This window comes from Ursus americanus, chromosome 13 (genome assembly GCF_024610735.1).
Source record: "Ursus americanus isolate L20-20 chromosome 13, mUrsAme1.1.p, whole genome shotgun sequence".
NCBI lineage: Eukaryota > Metazoa > Chordata > Mammalia > Carnivora > Ursidae > Ursus > Ursus americanus.
In genome coordinates, this window is record NC_142139.1 from 39,916,289 (window position 1) to 39,936,053 (window position 19,765).

Genomic DNA, 19,765 nt, shown 5'->3' on the forward strand with positions numbered 1-19,765 from the left:
CAGACAGAGGCAGAGGGAGAAACAGACTCCCTGCTGAGCAGGGAGTCCGCTGTGGGGCTCGATCCCAGTACCCTAAGACCATGACATGAGCCGAAGGCAGATGCTTAAGCAACTGAGCCACCCGGGCCCCCCAGTGGATGTTATTTTAGAGCAATTATAGAAAAGTTTTGGGGCACCTGGGTGGCGCATTTGGTTGAATGTCTGACTCTTGGTTTCAGCTCAGGTCGTGATCTCAGACTCATGAGATCGAACCCCGTGTGGGGCTCCGCACGCTGAGCTTGGAGTCTGCTTCAGATTCTCTCTCCCTCTGCCCCTCCTGCTCATGCGCTCTCTAAAATAAATAAATCTTAAAAAATTTTTTTTAACACCCTACATTTTCTCTTTATCCTAAGTTCTCCTACTTCCCCTCGAAGTATATCAGTATAAAACTTTTTCTGATTATACACATAATACATATTAACATTCAAACATATCAACATTCAAACATTATAGAAATATGTCATGTTGAAATATAAAGTGCACTGTAATCTTATATTCTGGAGAAACTGCCATATGGTTTTTCCTCAAAATTTATCTTCATATTAAAATATTATTGTGATAATCAGTACATGAGTATTACTAAACAACTTTCAACTTGGTTTTTATTTTTAGCTTAATAGATCTTAAGAGTGTTTCCATGACTGTACATACAGAGCATTCTGACTGTATAATATTACATCACAGGTTATTTAAACAGTTTCCTATTGTTGGAAATTTGGGTTGTTTCCCATTTTTCTATATTAAGAACAGTGCTTTAGAGAACATTCTTAAAGTACGCCTGAGTGTTTTTTGTAGGAAAGTTTTGTGAAAGTCAAAGACAAGAAAATATTAAATTTCTCTAATTTATACTTCCTGTAATAGGTTCCTCTATTTAAAATTATATTAGTACTTTTTTTCTTAATGTGTAAGACTGAAGATGGAAATGATCAATACGTGATCAGACACTGATGAGTCATAGTAGCAAGGGCTCTGAGCTTTTAGGTATATCTTGCCTCATTTCCTCACATTTCAGGTTCTTTTTGGTTTTAATATTTTCCCCAAGAGAAGATAGGAATTGATAACAGCTATAAAAATACCCTGCAGTTGGTGGATGAACTGCTAATTAGTTTTTATGGAGCATAGGTTTTTTTTTTTCTCCAAACATTTTCTTAAGAACATTATTCTAGGACATGCCTTTAAGGAGTTCAGAGGATCCACTAGGTTTTGCAGACTGGAGTGAGTATCTTTTAGCTCTTCTTGTGTTGTTAAAGTTTACCTTTGTCGAAATATTGGTAATGGGTCAATTTTAAGATCTTTAGGTTTATAGAAAGTGCCAGGAATGGATTTTACTTTTCTGTGTGTGATAAATGTGAAATAAAATACTTTGGCTAAATTTCATGACTCAGGGTCATTGAAGCAGGAACATTTCAGGAATTCCTGTGGCAGAGTTTTTATTGACTATCTTAGAGAACAGGTTAATATTTTCATTGAGTCCAAGCTTTGTTCATAACCATTAAGTTAGAGGATTACGTGTCATTCCTCAAAACGAGTGTCTTCTGTTTGTTTTGTGTTCATGGAACTTGTATTTGGAGTTCATCCATTTTAGGATTTTCTTTGTAATATATCAAAATGAGTATAGAAAAAGTATATCTCTGTATATACACACATATATACACATACGTGTATTCACATGTAAGTATATAGTGATATAAGTTGTATTTTAAAAATGCCTTTAGGAGGTCTGTTAGCATGAATATTTTGTGAATCTTCAAAATGAAAATGTCTGTCCATATTTGTTCTATCAGAGGAAATGTTTCTTGATATTTTTTATGAAAAATTTTCTTAATAGAACTATTTCTTAGGACACGGAGTACTTTATAGTTTGTGTTTGCTCTTGTTTGCTCTTTTCGTGGGAAGATGCAGCCTGTCTAATGTATTCTTGATTATCGTCTATTCTGTAACATGAAGTCAGTTTTTTAAGTTGAGTGTTTAAAATCTCTCCTATTTGTATATATTACAAAATGTTGACATTATGCTTATTTTAAGCAAGACGGAGTCATTTAAATGCATCTGAAAATATCAGACAACGGGACTTTTGTTGGCCGTGATGTGCTTCAGGAAACACTATTTACCTGAGTTGTATTCAACACTTAATGGTTAATGCAATTTCTTATCAGCTTGATTAAGTTTGACCGTCCCCGAATTTCCTTCTGGTACTTCTCCGCTGTGTGACTGTTTAGGACCTTGCATGTCCCATTGAAAGGCAGACCCTGGAGTTGCTGCGGGTGAATCTGCTCGTGACTTGTGTTTAGGTGTCTGCCGCCTGCTTGTGTTGCTGCCTGCCTTTTTTCCCTTACAGTAATCCTACCTCTTGATCATGGTCTAGGGTTAGTTTGTCACTGAGGAGTGGTCATTCCTTCGCAGTGAATCACAAAATGAGTAGGTTTGATGAGGCTTCCTGACTCAAAACTGCTGTCCTCGGAGCTTGTCAGTAGAGGCACGCCTGGGGCAAACTCCCAGCTTGGCTCTCTTCCTTGCATGGATAATTTATAAATCTGCATCCTCCTGGTTGACCTTTGGGACCTTAGGCTTCTCCGGTTCCTGTTGGAGAGGTCTATATTTGGATCCAGACGTCAAATTAAACTATAGGGTGGCTCTTAAGAGTAACTCTGCATCTTCGTCACCTAGCAGAGGCCCTCAGAGCTAATAGAATCCTCTACGTGTTTATTTGTTGATTTACCTCTTAGGCCAGTTATAATACTTTTTGTCTTGTTTTTGTTTCCAGTTTTTCTCTCTCTAATCCATTTTCGTGCCGTAGTCAGTTTGATTTTATAAAGTACAGCTTTGCCCGTGTCGCTGATCGTGGTCCTTGTAGTCTACTTGCAGTGACTCAATTCAAAGTGGGATGATTCATTTTATGTGCCAATTTGACTGGGCCACGGGGTGCCCGGATATTTGGTCAAACAGTATTCTGGGTATATCTGTGAGGGCGTTTCTGGATGAGATTAACATTTGAGGTGGACTGAGTAAAATAGGTTGCCTTTGTCATCGTGGGTGGGTCTCATTCAATCTGTCGAAGACCTGAATTGAACAAAAAGACTGAGTAAGGAAGAATTCACACTCTTTGCCTGACTGTCTTCAAGCTAGGCCATCAATCTTCTCTGCCTTTAGCCTTAAACTGTGATTGTGAGACTTCTCAGCCTTCATAATTGTGTGAACCAATTCCTTGTAATAAGTATCTCTGGTGAGTGTGTGTATAAAATCTTCTATTGGTTCAGTTTCTCCAGAGAATACTGAGTGGTACGCAAGGCATCCATGTGTGATCTGGTGCCCCGTGCAGATCCTGTGCTCCGGTTGCCATGCTGGTCTGTTTTCATTCCTGAGCACGTCCTACCTCTTCTTCTTTGTCCTGCTCTGCTGGGAGTAACCCTTCCTCTTTCTAGTTATTTCAGTGATGTGCGTTCTTCAAAGCCCAGTTCAGAGCCTGTGTCCTCCATTAAGCCTTTCTTGGTTATCTTTTGCTAGCAATTTCCTGGCAGGTGAATCTCTGGACTGAAATTTTACAAACTTAGTCACTTGACACCTTGTAATGTTATCTTTTATACATTTGACCTTCTTCTAGATTATAAATTCCTTTAGGATCCGGACCAAGCTCTGTACTTCCAAATCCTCCACTGTTCTTGATGTTATCTTTCACTTAGGTGGCTGGTGAATGTTTACTTGTTTTTTTTTAAAACAAGTCTCCAAGATCTACTTAGGGAAGGAAAGGCCACTGTGGGGCGTGCATGCCAACACTCTGTCTTGAGCCCACGGAAGAAATGTGTAATTCATTTTCCCTAGGACCCAGAAGTCTTTATCAGCGCAGTGCTGCAGGGAGACTCTGCCAGGTGTTTGGGGTTGTTACCGGAAATGAAACCTATATACCATCCTTGACCTAGAGCCAACTTTTCCTAAGAACAAAACTGAGTCCCAAAGTCCTGTTGTTAGCCCATTCCTGAGGTGCTGGTTTGCAGCTACTCTCACTGTCCTCTGCTTTGGTCTTTTATAATTCTGTTTGCTCTGCTTCCGGCTAAGTCTTTTTATATCTTCCTCCGTAAGTATGCTATGTAGCACATTTTTGTCGATAGTTTTGAACAAGGGGGAAGGAGAAGAAATATGAAAATGAGCTATATGTTCCTTGGCAATTTGGATTTATCAAATTTTATGCAAATTTTATTCATGCAGAATATGGTTTTTCTCATTTTTTTCCTACAGTTGGGTATAGTTTTTGAGGAACACCATTCGAAATCTGACCTCCTTCTGTTCTTTGGCTCATCTTTAAGCTCAAAATATTGGAAACCCTCCATACTCTCCATCCTCCTTAGCCTGATCTCCCGCATGTCTCTTTTAACATACTAGAATTTACTTATTTATTATGTGTATTGTTTATTGACTTTCTCCCTGAGTAAGAATATAGAGCTCCTTGAAGTACAGGGATCTTTGGCTATGTTAGTATTGTCTTTCTTTGGCCATATATCCCAAGTCATAGACCCATGCCTGACATTGAAGACGTATTTGTTGAAATGAGTGGGAGTTTGCTAATTTGGACCTCTTTGCTGCCCACCATTTCTTTCTTTGTTGTTTAGCCTTTCTCTTGTATCCTCTGAAAGGTCTCCCCTCTTTTCTTCCTGTTACTGAAGATCACTTCTGTCCAGACCAGGTTCTTTCAAAGCATACAGCTACCTATTCCTCAGATCTGTGCCTTTGTAATAGTCATGTCATAACAGAAGGAATTTATAGTCCCTTGGCTGTTCATGGTTTACAAAGCACTTTTACATATATGATTTCATTTTCATGTATGATTACATATATGGGATACTCTTGAGTCTGTGACAGTTTTGCGTTCTTGAGGGGCTTTCACCAAGTATACAAGTTAGCAAAATCTTGTCTTACCGGGAGGTGCGTTCTTTGGTGTCTGCCCGGCATACCTTCCCTTAGCTGTGTTGTTGCAAAATTATATGGGAGGAGTGTGCCTCTTTGGTGTCTTCTGGCCTTTTAGTTTGGGACAGTCATTCTATTCCCCAGAAGAGTGCCTATGTGGTGTAAGGTCCTCAAGGCAAGTGATAAAAATGAGAAAGGGTAAAAAGAAACAGACAACCACCAACATACATTTATGGGAATCTTTTCAATGGAAGATGCTTGGCTAGATGTTGAAAGACTGTTGCCTCGAAGGTAATTTGCTAGCAAGAGCTACATGTGCACCTGCCCAGCAGAAATTAGGAGACATAAGCATGGAGCTGAGAACGTTGGCCTGAAGGATGCAGATCACGTAGGGATGAGAAGTGGTGACTTTCAGATTCTCCACCAGTAAGTTGCCTTTACTGTCTTGGCCTCTCTCCGTCCGAGCTGTGAAGATGAAAGAAACCATTTTCTTCCCAAAGGCCTTCTGTTCTTGCCTCCAAGCCATGGGAGTGCTCGATAACTATTAGCGTCTAATGATGACACAGGAATATTCCTCTGAGCAATTGGAGAGCTGTAGGCGTGTCACACATTGACAGGTGCTCACAAATCTCTTTTTGCTGTTTTGAAATATCACTGCCAGGGGAGTTGTATACAACTTGTTCTGACAGAGTGGTCTTAAATAGTCATCCCTTTTACCTGTTACTTTCAGAGAAATGCCAGCATTTAGTCTTCAGGCTGCCAGTAGCAATTTTGGCGAAATTGTATTATAACTTTTTCAAGATACTTATTTTCAGGTAGCTCGTTTATTTACACGTTAATATGTTAACGTTATTGTTAATGATGGAGGAAAATGCACTTTGAGGTTAGTGGAAACTCAGGGGTTAAGTGGAGGTCTGTGATCATTTATACTGTTTGGTAAGTTCAGTAGCAAGGACTTATTGTGGGAGGCAGGATGGCAGGTTAAGTCCAAATCTGGTTCGAATCCCTGCTCTGCCGTTTAGTAAATGTGTGACTTTGGAAAGTTATTTTCCTTTGATGAACCTTAGCATCCTCATCATTAAGTAGAGATAAGAATGCCAATCCCAGGGGGTTTCTGTGAGGGTTAAATAAAATAACAGCTGTGAAGTGTTCAACATGGAAGTAAAATGCATGGTAATCGTTATGTACTGAGGCTCTATTAGCACCATTCTAGGGACTGTTGGGGGTGGTCAAGAGGCGTGTAAAATATATGTCTGCAAGGTTACAAAAGATGGCAACAGATATGTAATTGACATAAAAAATCGGGACAGTAGGTAATGAAGTGTTATTTGTACAGAAAGTACAATAAGAAACAAGGCAGAGGTCACTGTGGTCAGTCTTTAAGAATCATGGTGGGTGGGGATTGTCTCGGGATTTCTTTGTTCATAAATTATAGAAATTAAACTGTATAGAAGGGGAGTTTATTGGCTCACATGGCCAAAGTATGGGACAAGTGAGGTGAGTCTCAGGGAAGCCAAAACTGGAAACTCCTGTACCACCAAGACTCTCTGTCTCTTATCTCTCCTTCTCTCCAGGTCAGTTCCCTCCACATGGCTGGGGCATGGCTGGGGCATGGCTGGGGCATGGCTGCCAGCAAGCCAAAGATCACCTAGAAAAGGGGCCTGACCTTTTCCCGTAGTCCAAATCTCAGAATCCCAGGAATGGCTCTGGTTGATCTCTCTTGGGTGATGTCTTTGTCCTTATGGCCAGGGGCACAAATTACCTGGTAATTGGCAGCCCCATTTAGAAATCACATAGTTGGGGTGGGGAAGAGGAGCACTTTCCTAAAAAGGACTGTGCTTTTCTCAGAAGAAAGGAGGGGTGCTGGATAGCCAGAGCAGGAGGTGTTTTTACTCCTGGAGGGGAAGAGGACAGCTTTCGTGGGTCGCAGGGAGAGAGACAGGTATGAAGAACACTAAACCAAAGGCATAGACTGTGGAATGAGAAGACAATTTGTATTAGTGAAATAGAATAAAGTAGACTCAGAATGAATGGTTTGAAGTGGTTAGTTAAGGAGTTTGGAATGATCTGATAGGGCATAAATCCTAAGAACTGACATCAAATTGACGTGTTCTATTGGATCCTGGCTTTTATGTAAAAATAGGTTTATATTGTAGGCCAAGTATTTGAATTGGTAACTTGAGAACTAAGTTGAATGCAGTTGGAAAGTTACACTCAATGAGTATAGACAAAGTGGTCTTTGTAGTCAAACACTTTGTTGTGTTTGTCCTGGCACTGCCTTAAAAATGAGATGCTATCAAGCATTTATAGTACCCTTCCTGAAATAAAAGCCAGAAAGCTGTATTTCAGAGTAATCAAATAGTTTGAAAAATATTGTGTTTTTAGAAGAATTCTAGCTAATAAATGCAGAAGGAATGATACAAATAAAATATAACCATTTTGTTACCCCTAATGAAATGATGGATTAGGGAATGGTCACCAGTGACTAGGGGTCAAAGGCTGATGGCAAGCTGTATAATTGATGGATTAGGCTGATAACCCCCGAACCGACGGATCAATCTTAATGTTAACAAAAAGAGAAGTAAGTAGATACTATAGGCCTCTTAATTTGATGTGATAGGAAATATACAGAACCAGTCATGAAGTTTCTTGTTAAAAAAAACAAAAAACTTAATGTAATTCTGGTCAAACCTTTATATCTAACTACTAGTTTATAAGAAGCACAGGAAAAAGAGAGCCGTGCAAAACAATACCATGGCGAGATAATCAGCTGAATCCAGAATGTAAAAGTTTCTGTAGGACAAATTACTGCTTGTTTGATTAAATAAATGACAAGAAAAACAAAGAGGGAAGAGAAACTGTCATTAGAGGACTTGAGATACATATCCATTATGTTTGGATCTTGATTTGGATAAATTAACTATGAAGTTAAAATTTATAAATAGAAAATTATGAGACAGTTTGGTCAATTTAAGCTCTGGATATTGGATAAATCAAAGGACTTTTTAAAAAGAAATAATAGCAGCGCCTAGGTGGGTCAGTTGAATGTCCGACTCTTGATTTCCACCTGGGTCATGATCTCGGTCCCAAGATCGTGCCAAGCCCTGCGTTGGGCTACGGGCTTAGTGTGGAGTCTGCTTGTCCCTCTCCCTCCCTCCTTGTTCTTCCCCTTGTTTGTCCATGAGTGCACACTCTCTCTCAACTAAAAAAAAAAAAGAAAAAAGGAATAATAGTGGTATTATTACTTTAAAGAGTCCTCATTTCTTAAAGATGCATACTAAGTTTTTTTCAGTTTATATGGTTTGGTATTCCTATGGCCACCTTAGCAAATCACCACCTACCGGGTGGATTAAACTAGAGAAATTTATCCTCTCTAGTCATGGGGGCCAGAATTCTAAACTGAGGGTGTTGGCTGACCTGGTTCCTCTGCGATTCCGGGGGCGGCTTCCTGTGTCTTCGGGCTTCTGGTAGCTCTCCTTGGCTTGTGGCTGCACCCCTACGCATACTCTCCCATGCCCTTCTCTGTATACATCTGTGTCTGATCTCTCTCTGCCTCTTGTGAGAACACGTGATTGCATTTAGAGCCTCCTTGGGTAAATGAAGATGAATTCCTCCTTAAAGTCCTGGATTACAGTCACACCTTTTACTATGTAAGGTAGTATTCATAGCTTCTGGGGATTAGGAAGCCATCTCTCTTTGGAGGCCATTTATTCTGCTTACCCTAGATATGGTACATGAGATTCACTTTCACTTTCAGACAACCCAGTGGAGGCAAGGAGTGCAAGTGAGAGATGGTGATCAGCTGAATTAGGATTGGCCATACATTGTTAATTTTTAAGCTGAGTGATGGCAGTTCATTATACTGTTCTCTCTACTTTGTATGTGTTTGAAGATTGCCGTAAAAACAAGAAAGGTAAACTCTCAGAGCAGGATTCCTTAGTAATCAGTTACTCTCAGCATCCGGACAGTAGATCACAACCTCAGATGAACACAAACCTCAATTTTTTTCTGTTAATGAAAATTAGGTGTGAGAGTTCTAATGTCCCGGTTACCCCTGCAACTTTTCACTACCTTTTTAGACATTCCTTTGTGCTTCCCAAGAAAAATGAAGGATGAATGAAAATCTGTTTACTTGGAATCAGAAATTGTAAGATGACCCGAGGTTTAGCTAAGTCCTTTTTCTCTTCTGTACTAAAATCCCGGTGATTGTGTGAAGTGGCATGGTTGTCTGTGAAGACTCATGGGCAGAGTAATTTATTGTATTATGACGTCTTTCCCAAGCAGATGAAATTATAAAAGGGGTAGCCTTTTTATGATAGAACCTAACTTTCGCCTCGGTTTTCATGTGATCATAAAATGTCTTAGTGACCCACAGCTTGGCCTATAGAGTACATTCCCTGGCGTTGCTCTGTAGCAATTAATATTTTTCTGTGAATTACTCTTTTAGGTAGTACTACAGTGTTATAAGTCTTGAGAAATCTAGTCTATTTTATTGTTCCCCCCACCCCATACTGAGATTTTTCATGATTGTTCCTCCTCACCCTTGTGCCAGAAAAATTTCAAATTTTATGTTTAAAAATAACCACATGACAGGCATCTGGGTGGCTCAGTCAGTTAAGTGTGTGCCTTGGGCTTGGGTCAGGATCCCAGGGTCCTGGGATTGAGTCCCTTAGGGCTCCCTGCTCAGTGGGGAGTCTGCTTCTCCCTCTCCCTCTGCCCCTCCCTCCTGCTTGTGCGCGCTCTCTCTCTCTCAAATAAATAAAGTCTTAAAAAAACAACACCCAACCACACGATGATGTAGAGTGCAGCATTTCTCAGGGAGCTATGGTGGCATATCAAAAATACAATATTTCTCAAAACACCGCTGTCTGCTCAATTCAGCTTTAAGTGTATGTGCTATAAATGATAATGAGTTAGGATGCTGTTGTAGACTATTCAAGTTACTTTACATATACTTGAGTACCTTAATGATTTTTTTTTTTAGGAAACAAAAACAAATTCACATGCAGAATTTCTGACTTCAGTCGCCAAAAGGAGCATGTTTAGCAGTGCATTTAGCCTGTAGAAGTCAGTTTATTGACATACCGTGGTTTTATATTCTTTCCTCGGTGTTTTTCATATTGAATTTGTTCCTTCCCAAGTTAAAAGCTGCATTTTAAAGGGTTGGTATAAACTCTAGTTGCAAAATCTCAGAATTAGACTGTCTTTTTTTAGCTCATGGAATTAGAACTTAGCTGGTACGTTTGTTGTTGATATATGAGACTACTAAAACCCAGCTCCTTCTTTTACGTTCGTTCTGAGCTGCAGTACAAATTGGTGTGTATAAGTCAGACAAGAAAACATGTGGCCAAAATTAGACTTTTTGTGGTATATGTGTTCAGATAGTCTAGAAGGCTGACTACAGTTCGAACTTATTATATTGCTATGACGTTGTCTCCAGGCTTACAGGAAAGCTGTATTTCTTTGGAGGGTGTGGACTGGAGGTGGCTTATTGTAGTAACATAGATATAAAAACGACTCTTCCATGTGGGTAAAGTCACTGGTGAAAGAATAGATTTAAATCCCTGCCAGCCTCTTGGGCATTCTAGTTGCTTACTAAATGGTTTATTATAAAACTTGCTGGTGATTATGAAATTTCTCAGCCATTCCGTCCTTTAAGAGTTGTAGAATCACCCAATTTATGTAGCCTGCAGTAAAGGAGGAGTGGTGTATGGAAATAATCAAGATAGTGGTTTACATTTCACTTGATATGGTATCATGATAATCTGTTCTGCATGTGTTAGTGTGTGCTTGTGTGCAGGGAGGAAATATCTACTCAGTAATATTCTTTGTGAAATAGATTCTCTTATTCACATAATTTTTCAGGAACCCATATTTTTACATCCAATGAGATATTTCTTAAGTTTTGTTTTTTTCTTTGCTACTTTTTCTTCTTCATTTAAAAGAAGACAAACTATGATGTAGAAAGCTGATGGAAACAGAATCCTAGCATTTGTATGATGCTTTTTGGTTTGCAAATATTTGACAAATAAGGAACCCTTAGGCAAAACCAAAGCATTATCTTTGACTAAATCACAGACAGAGAATACGATCCAATCCTTTATCGAGTTGATATCCTTGGTATCTCTCAAGTCTGTTCATTTCTTTCATCTGCGTTAACTCTACCCTCTCTTCTAGGTGATTACAGTAGTTTCTAAACTGGTCTTCCTGCTTCTACCCTGTCTACTCCTCACTTGCTTCCTCATTCTAGTCTTGGTGATTGTGTGTATGTGTGTGTGTGTATGTATACATATGTGTATATATGTATACATGCGTATATACATATACACACATACATCTATATGTGTATATATATATATATATATATATGTATATATATATATATATATTTATTTAAAACTTTACTTATTTTGAGAGAGAATGAGGGAGAGCATGTGGGGGAAGGGGTAAAGGGAGAGGGAGAGAGAGTCCTAAGCAGACTCTGTGCTGAGTGTGTAGCCTGACATGGGGCTCGATCTCTTGACCTTGAGATCAAGACTTGAGCTGAAACCCAGAGTCGGATGCTTAACTGTTGGCTCCACCCAGGTGCTCCTGGCCTTAGTGATATTTAAACAATGTGGATTTCATGGTGTCATTTTCCTTCCCACATCGTTCCTCCCATTTTAGGAGGCTTAGGGCTTCTCATTAAGGTAAAGATCCTGTGTATGCCAGGCTCTGAAGGGTCCAGCCTGACTACCTGCCAGCCTATCCCACACCTCTCTCACCTTTCTCTCATTAGCTCCCAATACTTTAGCACCACTGTGTTTCTTTCAGTTCTTAATGTGCTCATACTCTTTTAAAAAGCCACAGAGTCTTTGCACATGCTGTTCACTACTCAGAATGCTGTTCCTCCCCACCCCTACCATCTTCATACGTCTCCCTATCAGTCGCCTTTGCTTAATTAGTTAACTCCTATTTATTTTCAGCTCCAATATTCTTTCCTTGGGGAAGCCTCTTTAGATGAGTTGGGTCTCATTGTTATAATGAACCTTTTTTACATCACCATGAATCTTTTTTCCCCCCATTGGACTTACTGGTTATAATTTATATGCTTATGTAAATTGTCTTTGTAAGGGCAGGCAGTGGGCCTGTTTTTGCTCACCATTATATCCCTAGGAGCACAGTACCTAGCACATATTAGGTGTACCATAAATATTTGTTGAATGAATGAAAAACATGAAAAAATGGTATCAGACATAGCTGTTTCCTAATTGATTAAGCACATTCACAGTGTCAGTACCAAAGACATTGTAAGAAGTGAAATGTGCCTCTCAAAGAGGTCATCTGGGGAGGTTGCCTGCTTACTCCGTAGCTGCTGCTGTTGGAAAAGAATTCTAGAACAATTTAAGAATTGTTTTTAGAGGGAGTTTACAAGCCAGTTAAGAAAAACATTTACCCTTTCGATTAAAAATATCCAGCCTGATGGGGCGCCTGGGTAGTTTAGTTGGTTACGTCTGACTCTTGATTTCGGCTCAGGTCGTGATCTCAGGGTCCAGCCCCGTGTCAGGCTCTGTGCTCAGCGCAGAGTCTGCTCGAGATTCTCTCTCCTTCTGTCCCTCCCACCCACTCTAGAATAAATCAATAAATCTTAAAAAAAAAGTCAGCTTTATGTTTCTAAATGTACTTAAAACTTACAGATACCAATTCTACTTTCAAAGAACCAAATTTGCCACAGTTAAAAATTTCAAAAGGATGTTGTATACATGGAGGCAGCCTTAAAAGAGCTGTTCCTGAAGTATGTTGAGCATTGGCGGGCGTTTTTGTAATCAGCGTGTAGTCTTTGAAGGGGCTAATATTCCCGTGGATGTGTGGGTTCTGCTCTGTTTCCGTTAAAATCTTTCATGAAGTCACTCTTCATGTTGAAAGGACGTTTCACATTTGCTTCTGGCCATGAGGCAGAGAGGGACACATTTTACTTAAGTCATTCACTCATCTTTGTGCTTTTCATCCTCCACGGGGCAAAATGAGTCCTGCAAAATTTGTTTTTTACCAGAAAGGAATGTAATAGGGGATTGAGTTAACTCTTCTAAAGTGCTTTAAATGCCTTAGATGTTGAGTTCTGCGTCTTGCGAAAGTCCCTGTTAGTATGAAAGATCACAGAACTGGGACCATATTCTTCCACTGGAAAGTATCTGGGATTCTTGCCAAGTTCTATTCGAGATTATTTATTCAGTACTTCTGTTGATTTAGTCTGCAGCACTTAACCTCTCTTGTGCTAGGGATTGCCCTTTTACCTTCTGATTTTGGACAGAAGTTGTGTGTATTCCCTTTCCCTGATAGCTTAAATCAGCATTGATCTTGAGCAGAAAAAACTGAACTAAAATGAACTCACATCTGTCTATGCCGTTTAGTCTCCGGGAATGCTTGGGGATATACCGAACCGATAACTGCGGCTACAGAGGTGCGTCTTGGAGCAGGACATTTGTCACTGCTCCATTCAGGTCACCATTAGCTCTGGACTTTTCACTTGTTCACCTTTGGGAAAATGCACTCAACTCGGCATGATCTGGAAGGTTGCAGAATGGTAAGCAGCTCTGTAAGCTAACAGTTCGGTGGCAAGTTTTAGTTGCGTGGCCGGTAACAAAAGTTCTGTTGACCTTTGATTCTCAGGTGTTCTTGCTTGCTCCCAGACAACAGAGATTCGGCTTTCTTTAGCTTTTTGTTTGGTTTACTACTTGCCAATAAAGGCTCACATTTTCATACTGGTTCAATGCGGACTGTATTTACTTGTGCAAATGTATTTTTGGTGCCTCCTTATGGAAATACATCTTTTTTTTTTTTTTAAAGATTTTATTTATTTATTCGACAGAGATAGAGTCAGCCAGCGAGAGAGGGAACACAAGCAGGGGGAGTGGGAGAGGAAGAAGCAGTCTCATAGCAGAGGAGCCCGATGTGGGGCTCGATCCCATAACGCTGGGATCACGCCCTGAGCCGAAGGCAGATGCTTAACCGCTGTGCCACCCAGGTGCCCTGGAAATACATCTTCTGTGCTGAGCAATAATATCAAGATTTGTGGGAGAATTAGCGTTTTGGATTTGGCCTTTTAAAAAGTGGTTCCATGGTAAATATCTTTTCTGGTAGGCCACTGCTGCTTGTTCAACAAAGCTCTTCGAGAAAGACCTTTCGGTGTTGGTGCAGAAGACTCCCCCTGTTTTCTGTCTGTGAATCTCCGTGATATCTGTCTGTGACTGAGTCCTAACCTCGTACCTGAATCGTTGACATTTATCGGTGTGAGCCCTGGCCAACCACTCCCTGCCTCTCAGTGGAATTACTGTCCCTCAGAGGGATCTGAATGCCATTGACTGCATTTTGACTGGGATGTACTTTCTTCAGCATTAAGCCCTTTATTATTTTTAGTTTCTGTAAATCATCCAACCTTAAGCTGGGGTCATGTCATTATGTAATGTATTTAATGGGTACAGGTCTTTTTTAAAGATTTTATTTATTTATTTGACATAGAGAGCACAAGCAGGGGGAGCAGCAGAGGGAGAGGGAGAAGCAGATTCCCTGCTGAACAGGGAACCTGATGTGGGGCTCGATCCCAGCACCCTGGGATCATGACCTGAGCCGAAGGCAGATACTTAACCGACTGAGCCACCCAGGTGCCCCTAAATGGGTACGGTTCTTATGCTCATCACTTACCTGATTGTTTTGCTGTTTTTTATGGGGTAGGGGCATTAAGGGAAAGAGACGTGCTCTTCTGTGCAAGGTAGTGCCGTCCTGGGACATTGTGTCGCCATAGCTCCAGAAAGTATTAGGAATGATGGCGGTCTTGTGCTCAGGTCACCTGGGCTCACTGGGCGAGCACCGAAGCACCGTGAGGTCATGAAAACTTAATGGAGAATTAATACCTTGTACACGTATTCTCCTGCTATTTTACAGAATGATCTACTCAAGTTCAGACAGCGTATATTAAAATATGCTAACATGAGTTAAACAATGTAAAACTGGTAAAGAAGGGGTCATAAAGGACTTAGAACTGATGGTTCATTTAGTTGTGAAGCAAACAGGCTGCCTTTCCTGACAGGTTTCCTGATCTTTCAGAGGGGAAGGCGAAGTGAGGAGAGTGGGAGAAAGTATGGAGGAAGGGTGGAGGAAAGTGAGGCAAGTGTGGAGAAAGGGTAGCTCCAAGCCGCGCAGGGCATCGGCGCCAGAGCTGGGCTGCCAACCCATACCGCTCAGCCAGCTCCGCTGGTGATTTGAACCGCCCTCAGAACTTCCTTTCTTCTGGCAGGAAGGCATCCTGTGGCATAAGAAAAAAATACAGACTCCTCTTACTGACAAGACAAGACGAAATCAGATCGAGAAGATAAATTAATAAATTACTTGGGCTTTTATTGAACCAGCAATGCAATTTAGTAGAAGTTTATCAAGGGCCTAACTTGTGTAAAGCACTGTGCCAGGAGCTAGAGAGGATATCAAGATCACCGACCGTCAGAGCCTGTAAAATACATACAAAAATAACTTAGACAAGACAGAATTCATTCACCCAGCAGACATTACTCTGGCACCTGTGGTACGCCAGGACTGGGCTAGCCACTAAGAATCATGCACTCTTTATCGATCAGGCAAAGCTTTTGGTCCCCTGCTATGTGCCAGGCACTGTTCTAGATGCTGGGAACACAGGTGAGAACAAAGCAGGTGAGGTCTGTCTTCTCCCTGAGTGTACTTTCCAGTGGGAAGGGAGTAGACCATAAATAAGCAAGAAGAGACCTGCAGAGCGTGAAGATAGGGTGGTGTGCAGAGAGTAGCTGGGTGGCTGCATTAGATTGCAAAGATAAGTTTGATCCTTGGCCCGGAGGAGACAGACCTATAAACAGCCAACTACGGGATGATTCAGTGTGTGCCGTGACTGCTGTGTGAGCAAAACGCTGTGGGTGCCACCGGCTGTGAAGGCCTTGCATGTCGTCACCAGAGGGCTGAGGGGTTACTATGAGCAGTGTGCTGACAGGACCAGCGGTGTGTTGAGGGTGGTGGTGGTGGAGCAGGCTGAAGGATCAGCCAGCCAGGGAAGACGCCGATCATAGGAAGTGACCATTCCTGTGAGGAATGATGGCCCTAGCCAAGTGCTGGGGGAAGGGGAGAGGAGGAAGCGTTCCTTCTCCCTGAGAGAGTGAGGGAAGGCTTCCTGAGTGAGGTGACACGTGAACTTCATCTTTACATATGCAGAGGTGAAGGGAAGGGCACTCATGGTTACATTACCGTGAACAAAAGTGGAAAGATCCAGCTTATTTAGGGAATGGTTAGACTTAGGGGCTGGCTGGGGCATAGGCTCTGTGGGAGGGAGGGAGCTATTAGGCCTGATATCCCGGGTTGCTCAGGTAAGCAGAGGGACATAATCACAGCTTTAGGAATATTATTCTTGCAAGTAGTGTGTCAGAGCAATTGTAATTATCACTGAGTGATGATTCAGGAGGTTGATGCAATGACCTTGAGCTAACGGTGATGTGACCAGGGATGGTGGTCCCTTGGGGCTGGCTTAGGGATAGTGGGGCCATTGCACAGGTAGGAATAGTAAGGCAGACTACTGGTAGGTGTGGGAGGTTGGGGTAGAGAAGGAAAAACATTGATTTCAAGAATGTAAGGGAGGAAAAAATGAAACAAGACAAAACCAGAGAGGGAGACAAACCGAAAGAGACTCTTAATCATAGGAAACAAACTGAGGGTTGCTGGAGGGGAGGAGGGTGAGGGGATAGGGTGGCTGGGTGGTAGACACTGGGGAGGGTATGTGTTGTGGTGAGCGCTGGGTATTATAAAAGACTGATGAATCACAGACCTGTACCCCTGAAACAAATAATATATTATGTGTTAATAATAATAAAAAAAAGCATGTAAGATGACTAAGGAGATAGGATTTCTATACAAATGAGGGATGGCAGAAGGAAAATGTGTTTGAGAGACAGATTACTTAGATTAGTTTGGGATTTGTGGAGTTAATGTGCCTGTGGGACCTTGAGGGAACAGTGTCAGATAAGGAAGTGAAGATAAGATTTTAGCTCTGGGTTAGGATATGTAGATTGGGGTGATAATTAAGGAGCTCCAGTTGTAAGGATTGATGACATTGGCCTGTGACTGACTTGTTCAAAGAGAGAAAGGAGGTGAGGATGGAAACTTAGAAACACAATAATTCTGGCTGTTGATTTTTATTTTTGTTCTTGTACTTAGTGCTGATAATCTCTTAAACTACATTGTTGAATTTTAGCCCTGCACTCCCAGCTCAATCCACTGTGTTGCTTGAAAAATTGTGCTCCTGGGCAATTTTATCTGGACTCCTTTGTAGAATTCAGTTTCAATCGGGAACAACATTAAAAAAAAAAAAAAAAAAAGAACAACCCAGCTTTGGGACCCCATTTGTTGTTGGGATGATATTGGGGCATTTTTACATCCTATCTATTGGTGTCTTCTAGAGCATTTCTTTCATAGTAAGTAATAGGAAACATCTTTGCTTCCCTGGAGGAGTGCAAATATTTGTTCCTCATGGAAAATCATATAACTGGGCACGTATACCTTTTCATGTTGGCCGTCAGGAAGCACAGAATCAAATTCTCTGCTCAACTGTGGTAACTGTATAGGATCCTATGGTCTTCATTTTTAAGTTCTATTCTAATATCTCTTCTCCCTGCCATAGTCTTCATTTTTTTCTCTAATTTATAGTTTCCATTGTCATAATTTTTAGTTTTCTTAGTATGTGCGTTTTTCGTAAGTCACCTCAAGTTCTTTGCGGGATGAGATGAGGGCTCGATAAATAATGCCCCTATGCTGTTTACTCTTGAATGAGATGTACTGAGAACGTTATAGATCAGTCTATAAATGCAAAGATTCATCCCATTTTAAGTTCGTATGTTCTTTGTTCTCTGTGAACGTTATCTCTCTTGATAATTTTTAGGCAAATGGTACATAACCACAGATTGCAGAATCAAATGAAATATGAAGTAACAGTGAGAGCCAAGTTCATGAGTAAATATTTGCACATTGACCCTACCCTCTCTGCCTCTTCTTCATGAGTTATTCATTCTCAGGTGTATGAATATTTGCAATAAGAATTGGAATTTTTTGTCAGTCACTCATAAATTTTAATATTTGGTCCATGTGGAATCTTGGAGTTGATGTTAATAATGGCCGAGGACTAATCACTGGAATTTGAACTAATGTGGTCTAGTAATGCTTTTATTTCTAATCAGTTTATGTAAACTCTGCTGCAGAAGACTGTGTAATGTTTGTGGGTTGTTCAGTATTGGGCAGTGAATAGATCACTGGTTAGGTTACAGGAATTGACCTCTTATTGACCAATCATTCCTAGATTCTGTTGTCTAAGAAAGATCTTTTCCATTCTATGCAAGGAGACTTTCGCTTTCAGTGGCCACATCAGGAACTACACGTGTTTTTAGCAAAACTCTGTTAAATTAAAATAGCCAAGTATAGGGACATCTATTATTATTGGATTTATTCTTCAGTAGAAATCTTCCCCTAATTTTAAACTTGAGAAAGTATTATCCTCCCCTCAAACTACTTTGTTAGTTCTTATAAAGTGGGAAGACACTGTGCTGATATAAATTTAAGTGGTACAGAAAACTTTGTAGAGCCAAATGAATATCAAAGGAGATATTTTTAGGAACTTTCTTTTAAAGATCATAATTCCTGATAAATCTCACTTTTGTTCGTTTCACACTGCTGACCTACTTTCTATATATGTGAAGTATCAATTGTTGATATCAAAATATCTTTGTGATTCAACTTGTATAAGGAAAAATGAATTTAGTTATATAATACAGTGGCACTTACTTACTTAAACCCCATCTCATTCCACAAAAAAGAAATGCAGTTATTCTAAATGCGGCCATAATGCTGCAGTATCTTCTCTGAACGCCACGGGTGTGGAGTTGGCAGTCATGGTAGAGCTGAGGCCTGCTCTTCCACCTCCTGTCTGTGTTGAATTTCTTGGTTTTCATTAGAGCGTCTCAGCCCTACTCAAACTTATTATTTATTGTAAAAAAAAATAATATATGTATATATATGTATATCCTTAGCATTTTTATTACATTTAACAGAATCTTCTATCAGGAACTATAGGTTGAATTTCTTTCTGATCTCAGTATCAAAAAATAGTTGTTCTGTCTCTGTGCAGCTGGTTTATTTTTACCCTGTGGACACTGAATATTATAACCGATCATGTTTCCCGCTATGTGTTGGCTGCCGCTAAGCTTGGAGTCCCTGCCTGCCTCCTTTTCTTCTCCCTCCTCCTCAAATGTCTAGAACACCTGTCTTCTGACTCTTGATTCTACCTTATTGCCATAGTCATTGGTACACTTATCTTTTCCTACTAGTTTAAAAATTGTTCGGAGACAAGAATTCTGCTACTTTTCATTATATTCTTTCCATGGCTATACACAGGGCCTTGCACACATTTGGCTCTCAAATAATGGCTGAATTGAGCATTAGTAGGTCATTCAAAAATAGCTCCATGTTGGGCCCTCCGTGGTGATAAGGACAAGGAAAAAGAAATAGGCAGGATGCCAGGGAAGGTTTTGAAATGTGCTGAGGGTCAGAGGGATTGTATGTTTGAAAATATGGCACAATGAAATGTGATGCTCTTGAGGACGAGAGAAGAATGTTGACTACTGGAACCAACATAGGCTACTTTCCTCATTGTGTCATATCTAAATATACTGCTGTATCACAATTGGGAGCCTGGCCTCTCCCAGCTTTGCTCCAGTAAGAGAGATCAATTCTCCCCTCTCACAGAAAAAAGGTAAGGGGAGAGTTAGGAGAGGAGCACTCTAATCAGGGC

At 40.6% G+C, this 19,765-nt stretch overlaps 1 protein-coding gene across 8 annotated transcripts in view; it reads left to right on the plus strand.

The window, feature by feature from the left end:
- FHIP1A (FHF complex subunit HOOK interacting protein 1A) overlaps window positions 1-19,765 on the plus strand; it is a 241,748-nt gene that overhangs the window by 11,884 nt on the left and 210,099 nt on the right. The window contains exon 1 of one of the 8 annotated variants that reach the window (XM_087866509.1): window positions 19,034-19,726. The exons of the other annotated variants lie outside the window; for them this stretch is intronic. The gene's annotated coding sequence lies outside the window, so the exon portion shown is untranslated. Of the gene's footprint in view, window positions 1-19,033; window positions 19,727-19,765 lie in introns of those variants that run through there. 8 annotated transcript variants of the gene reach the window in all.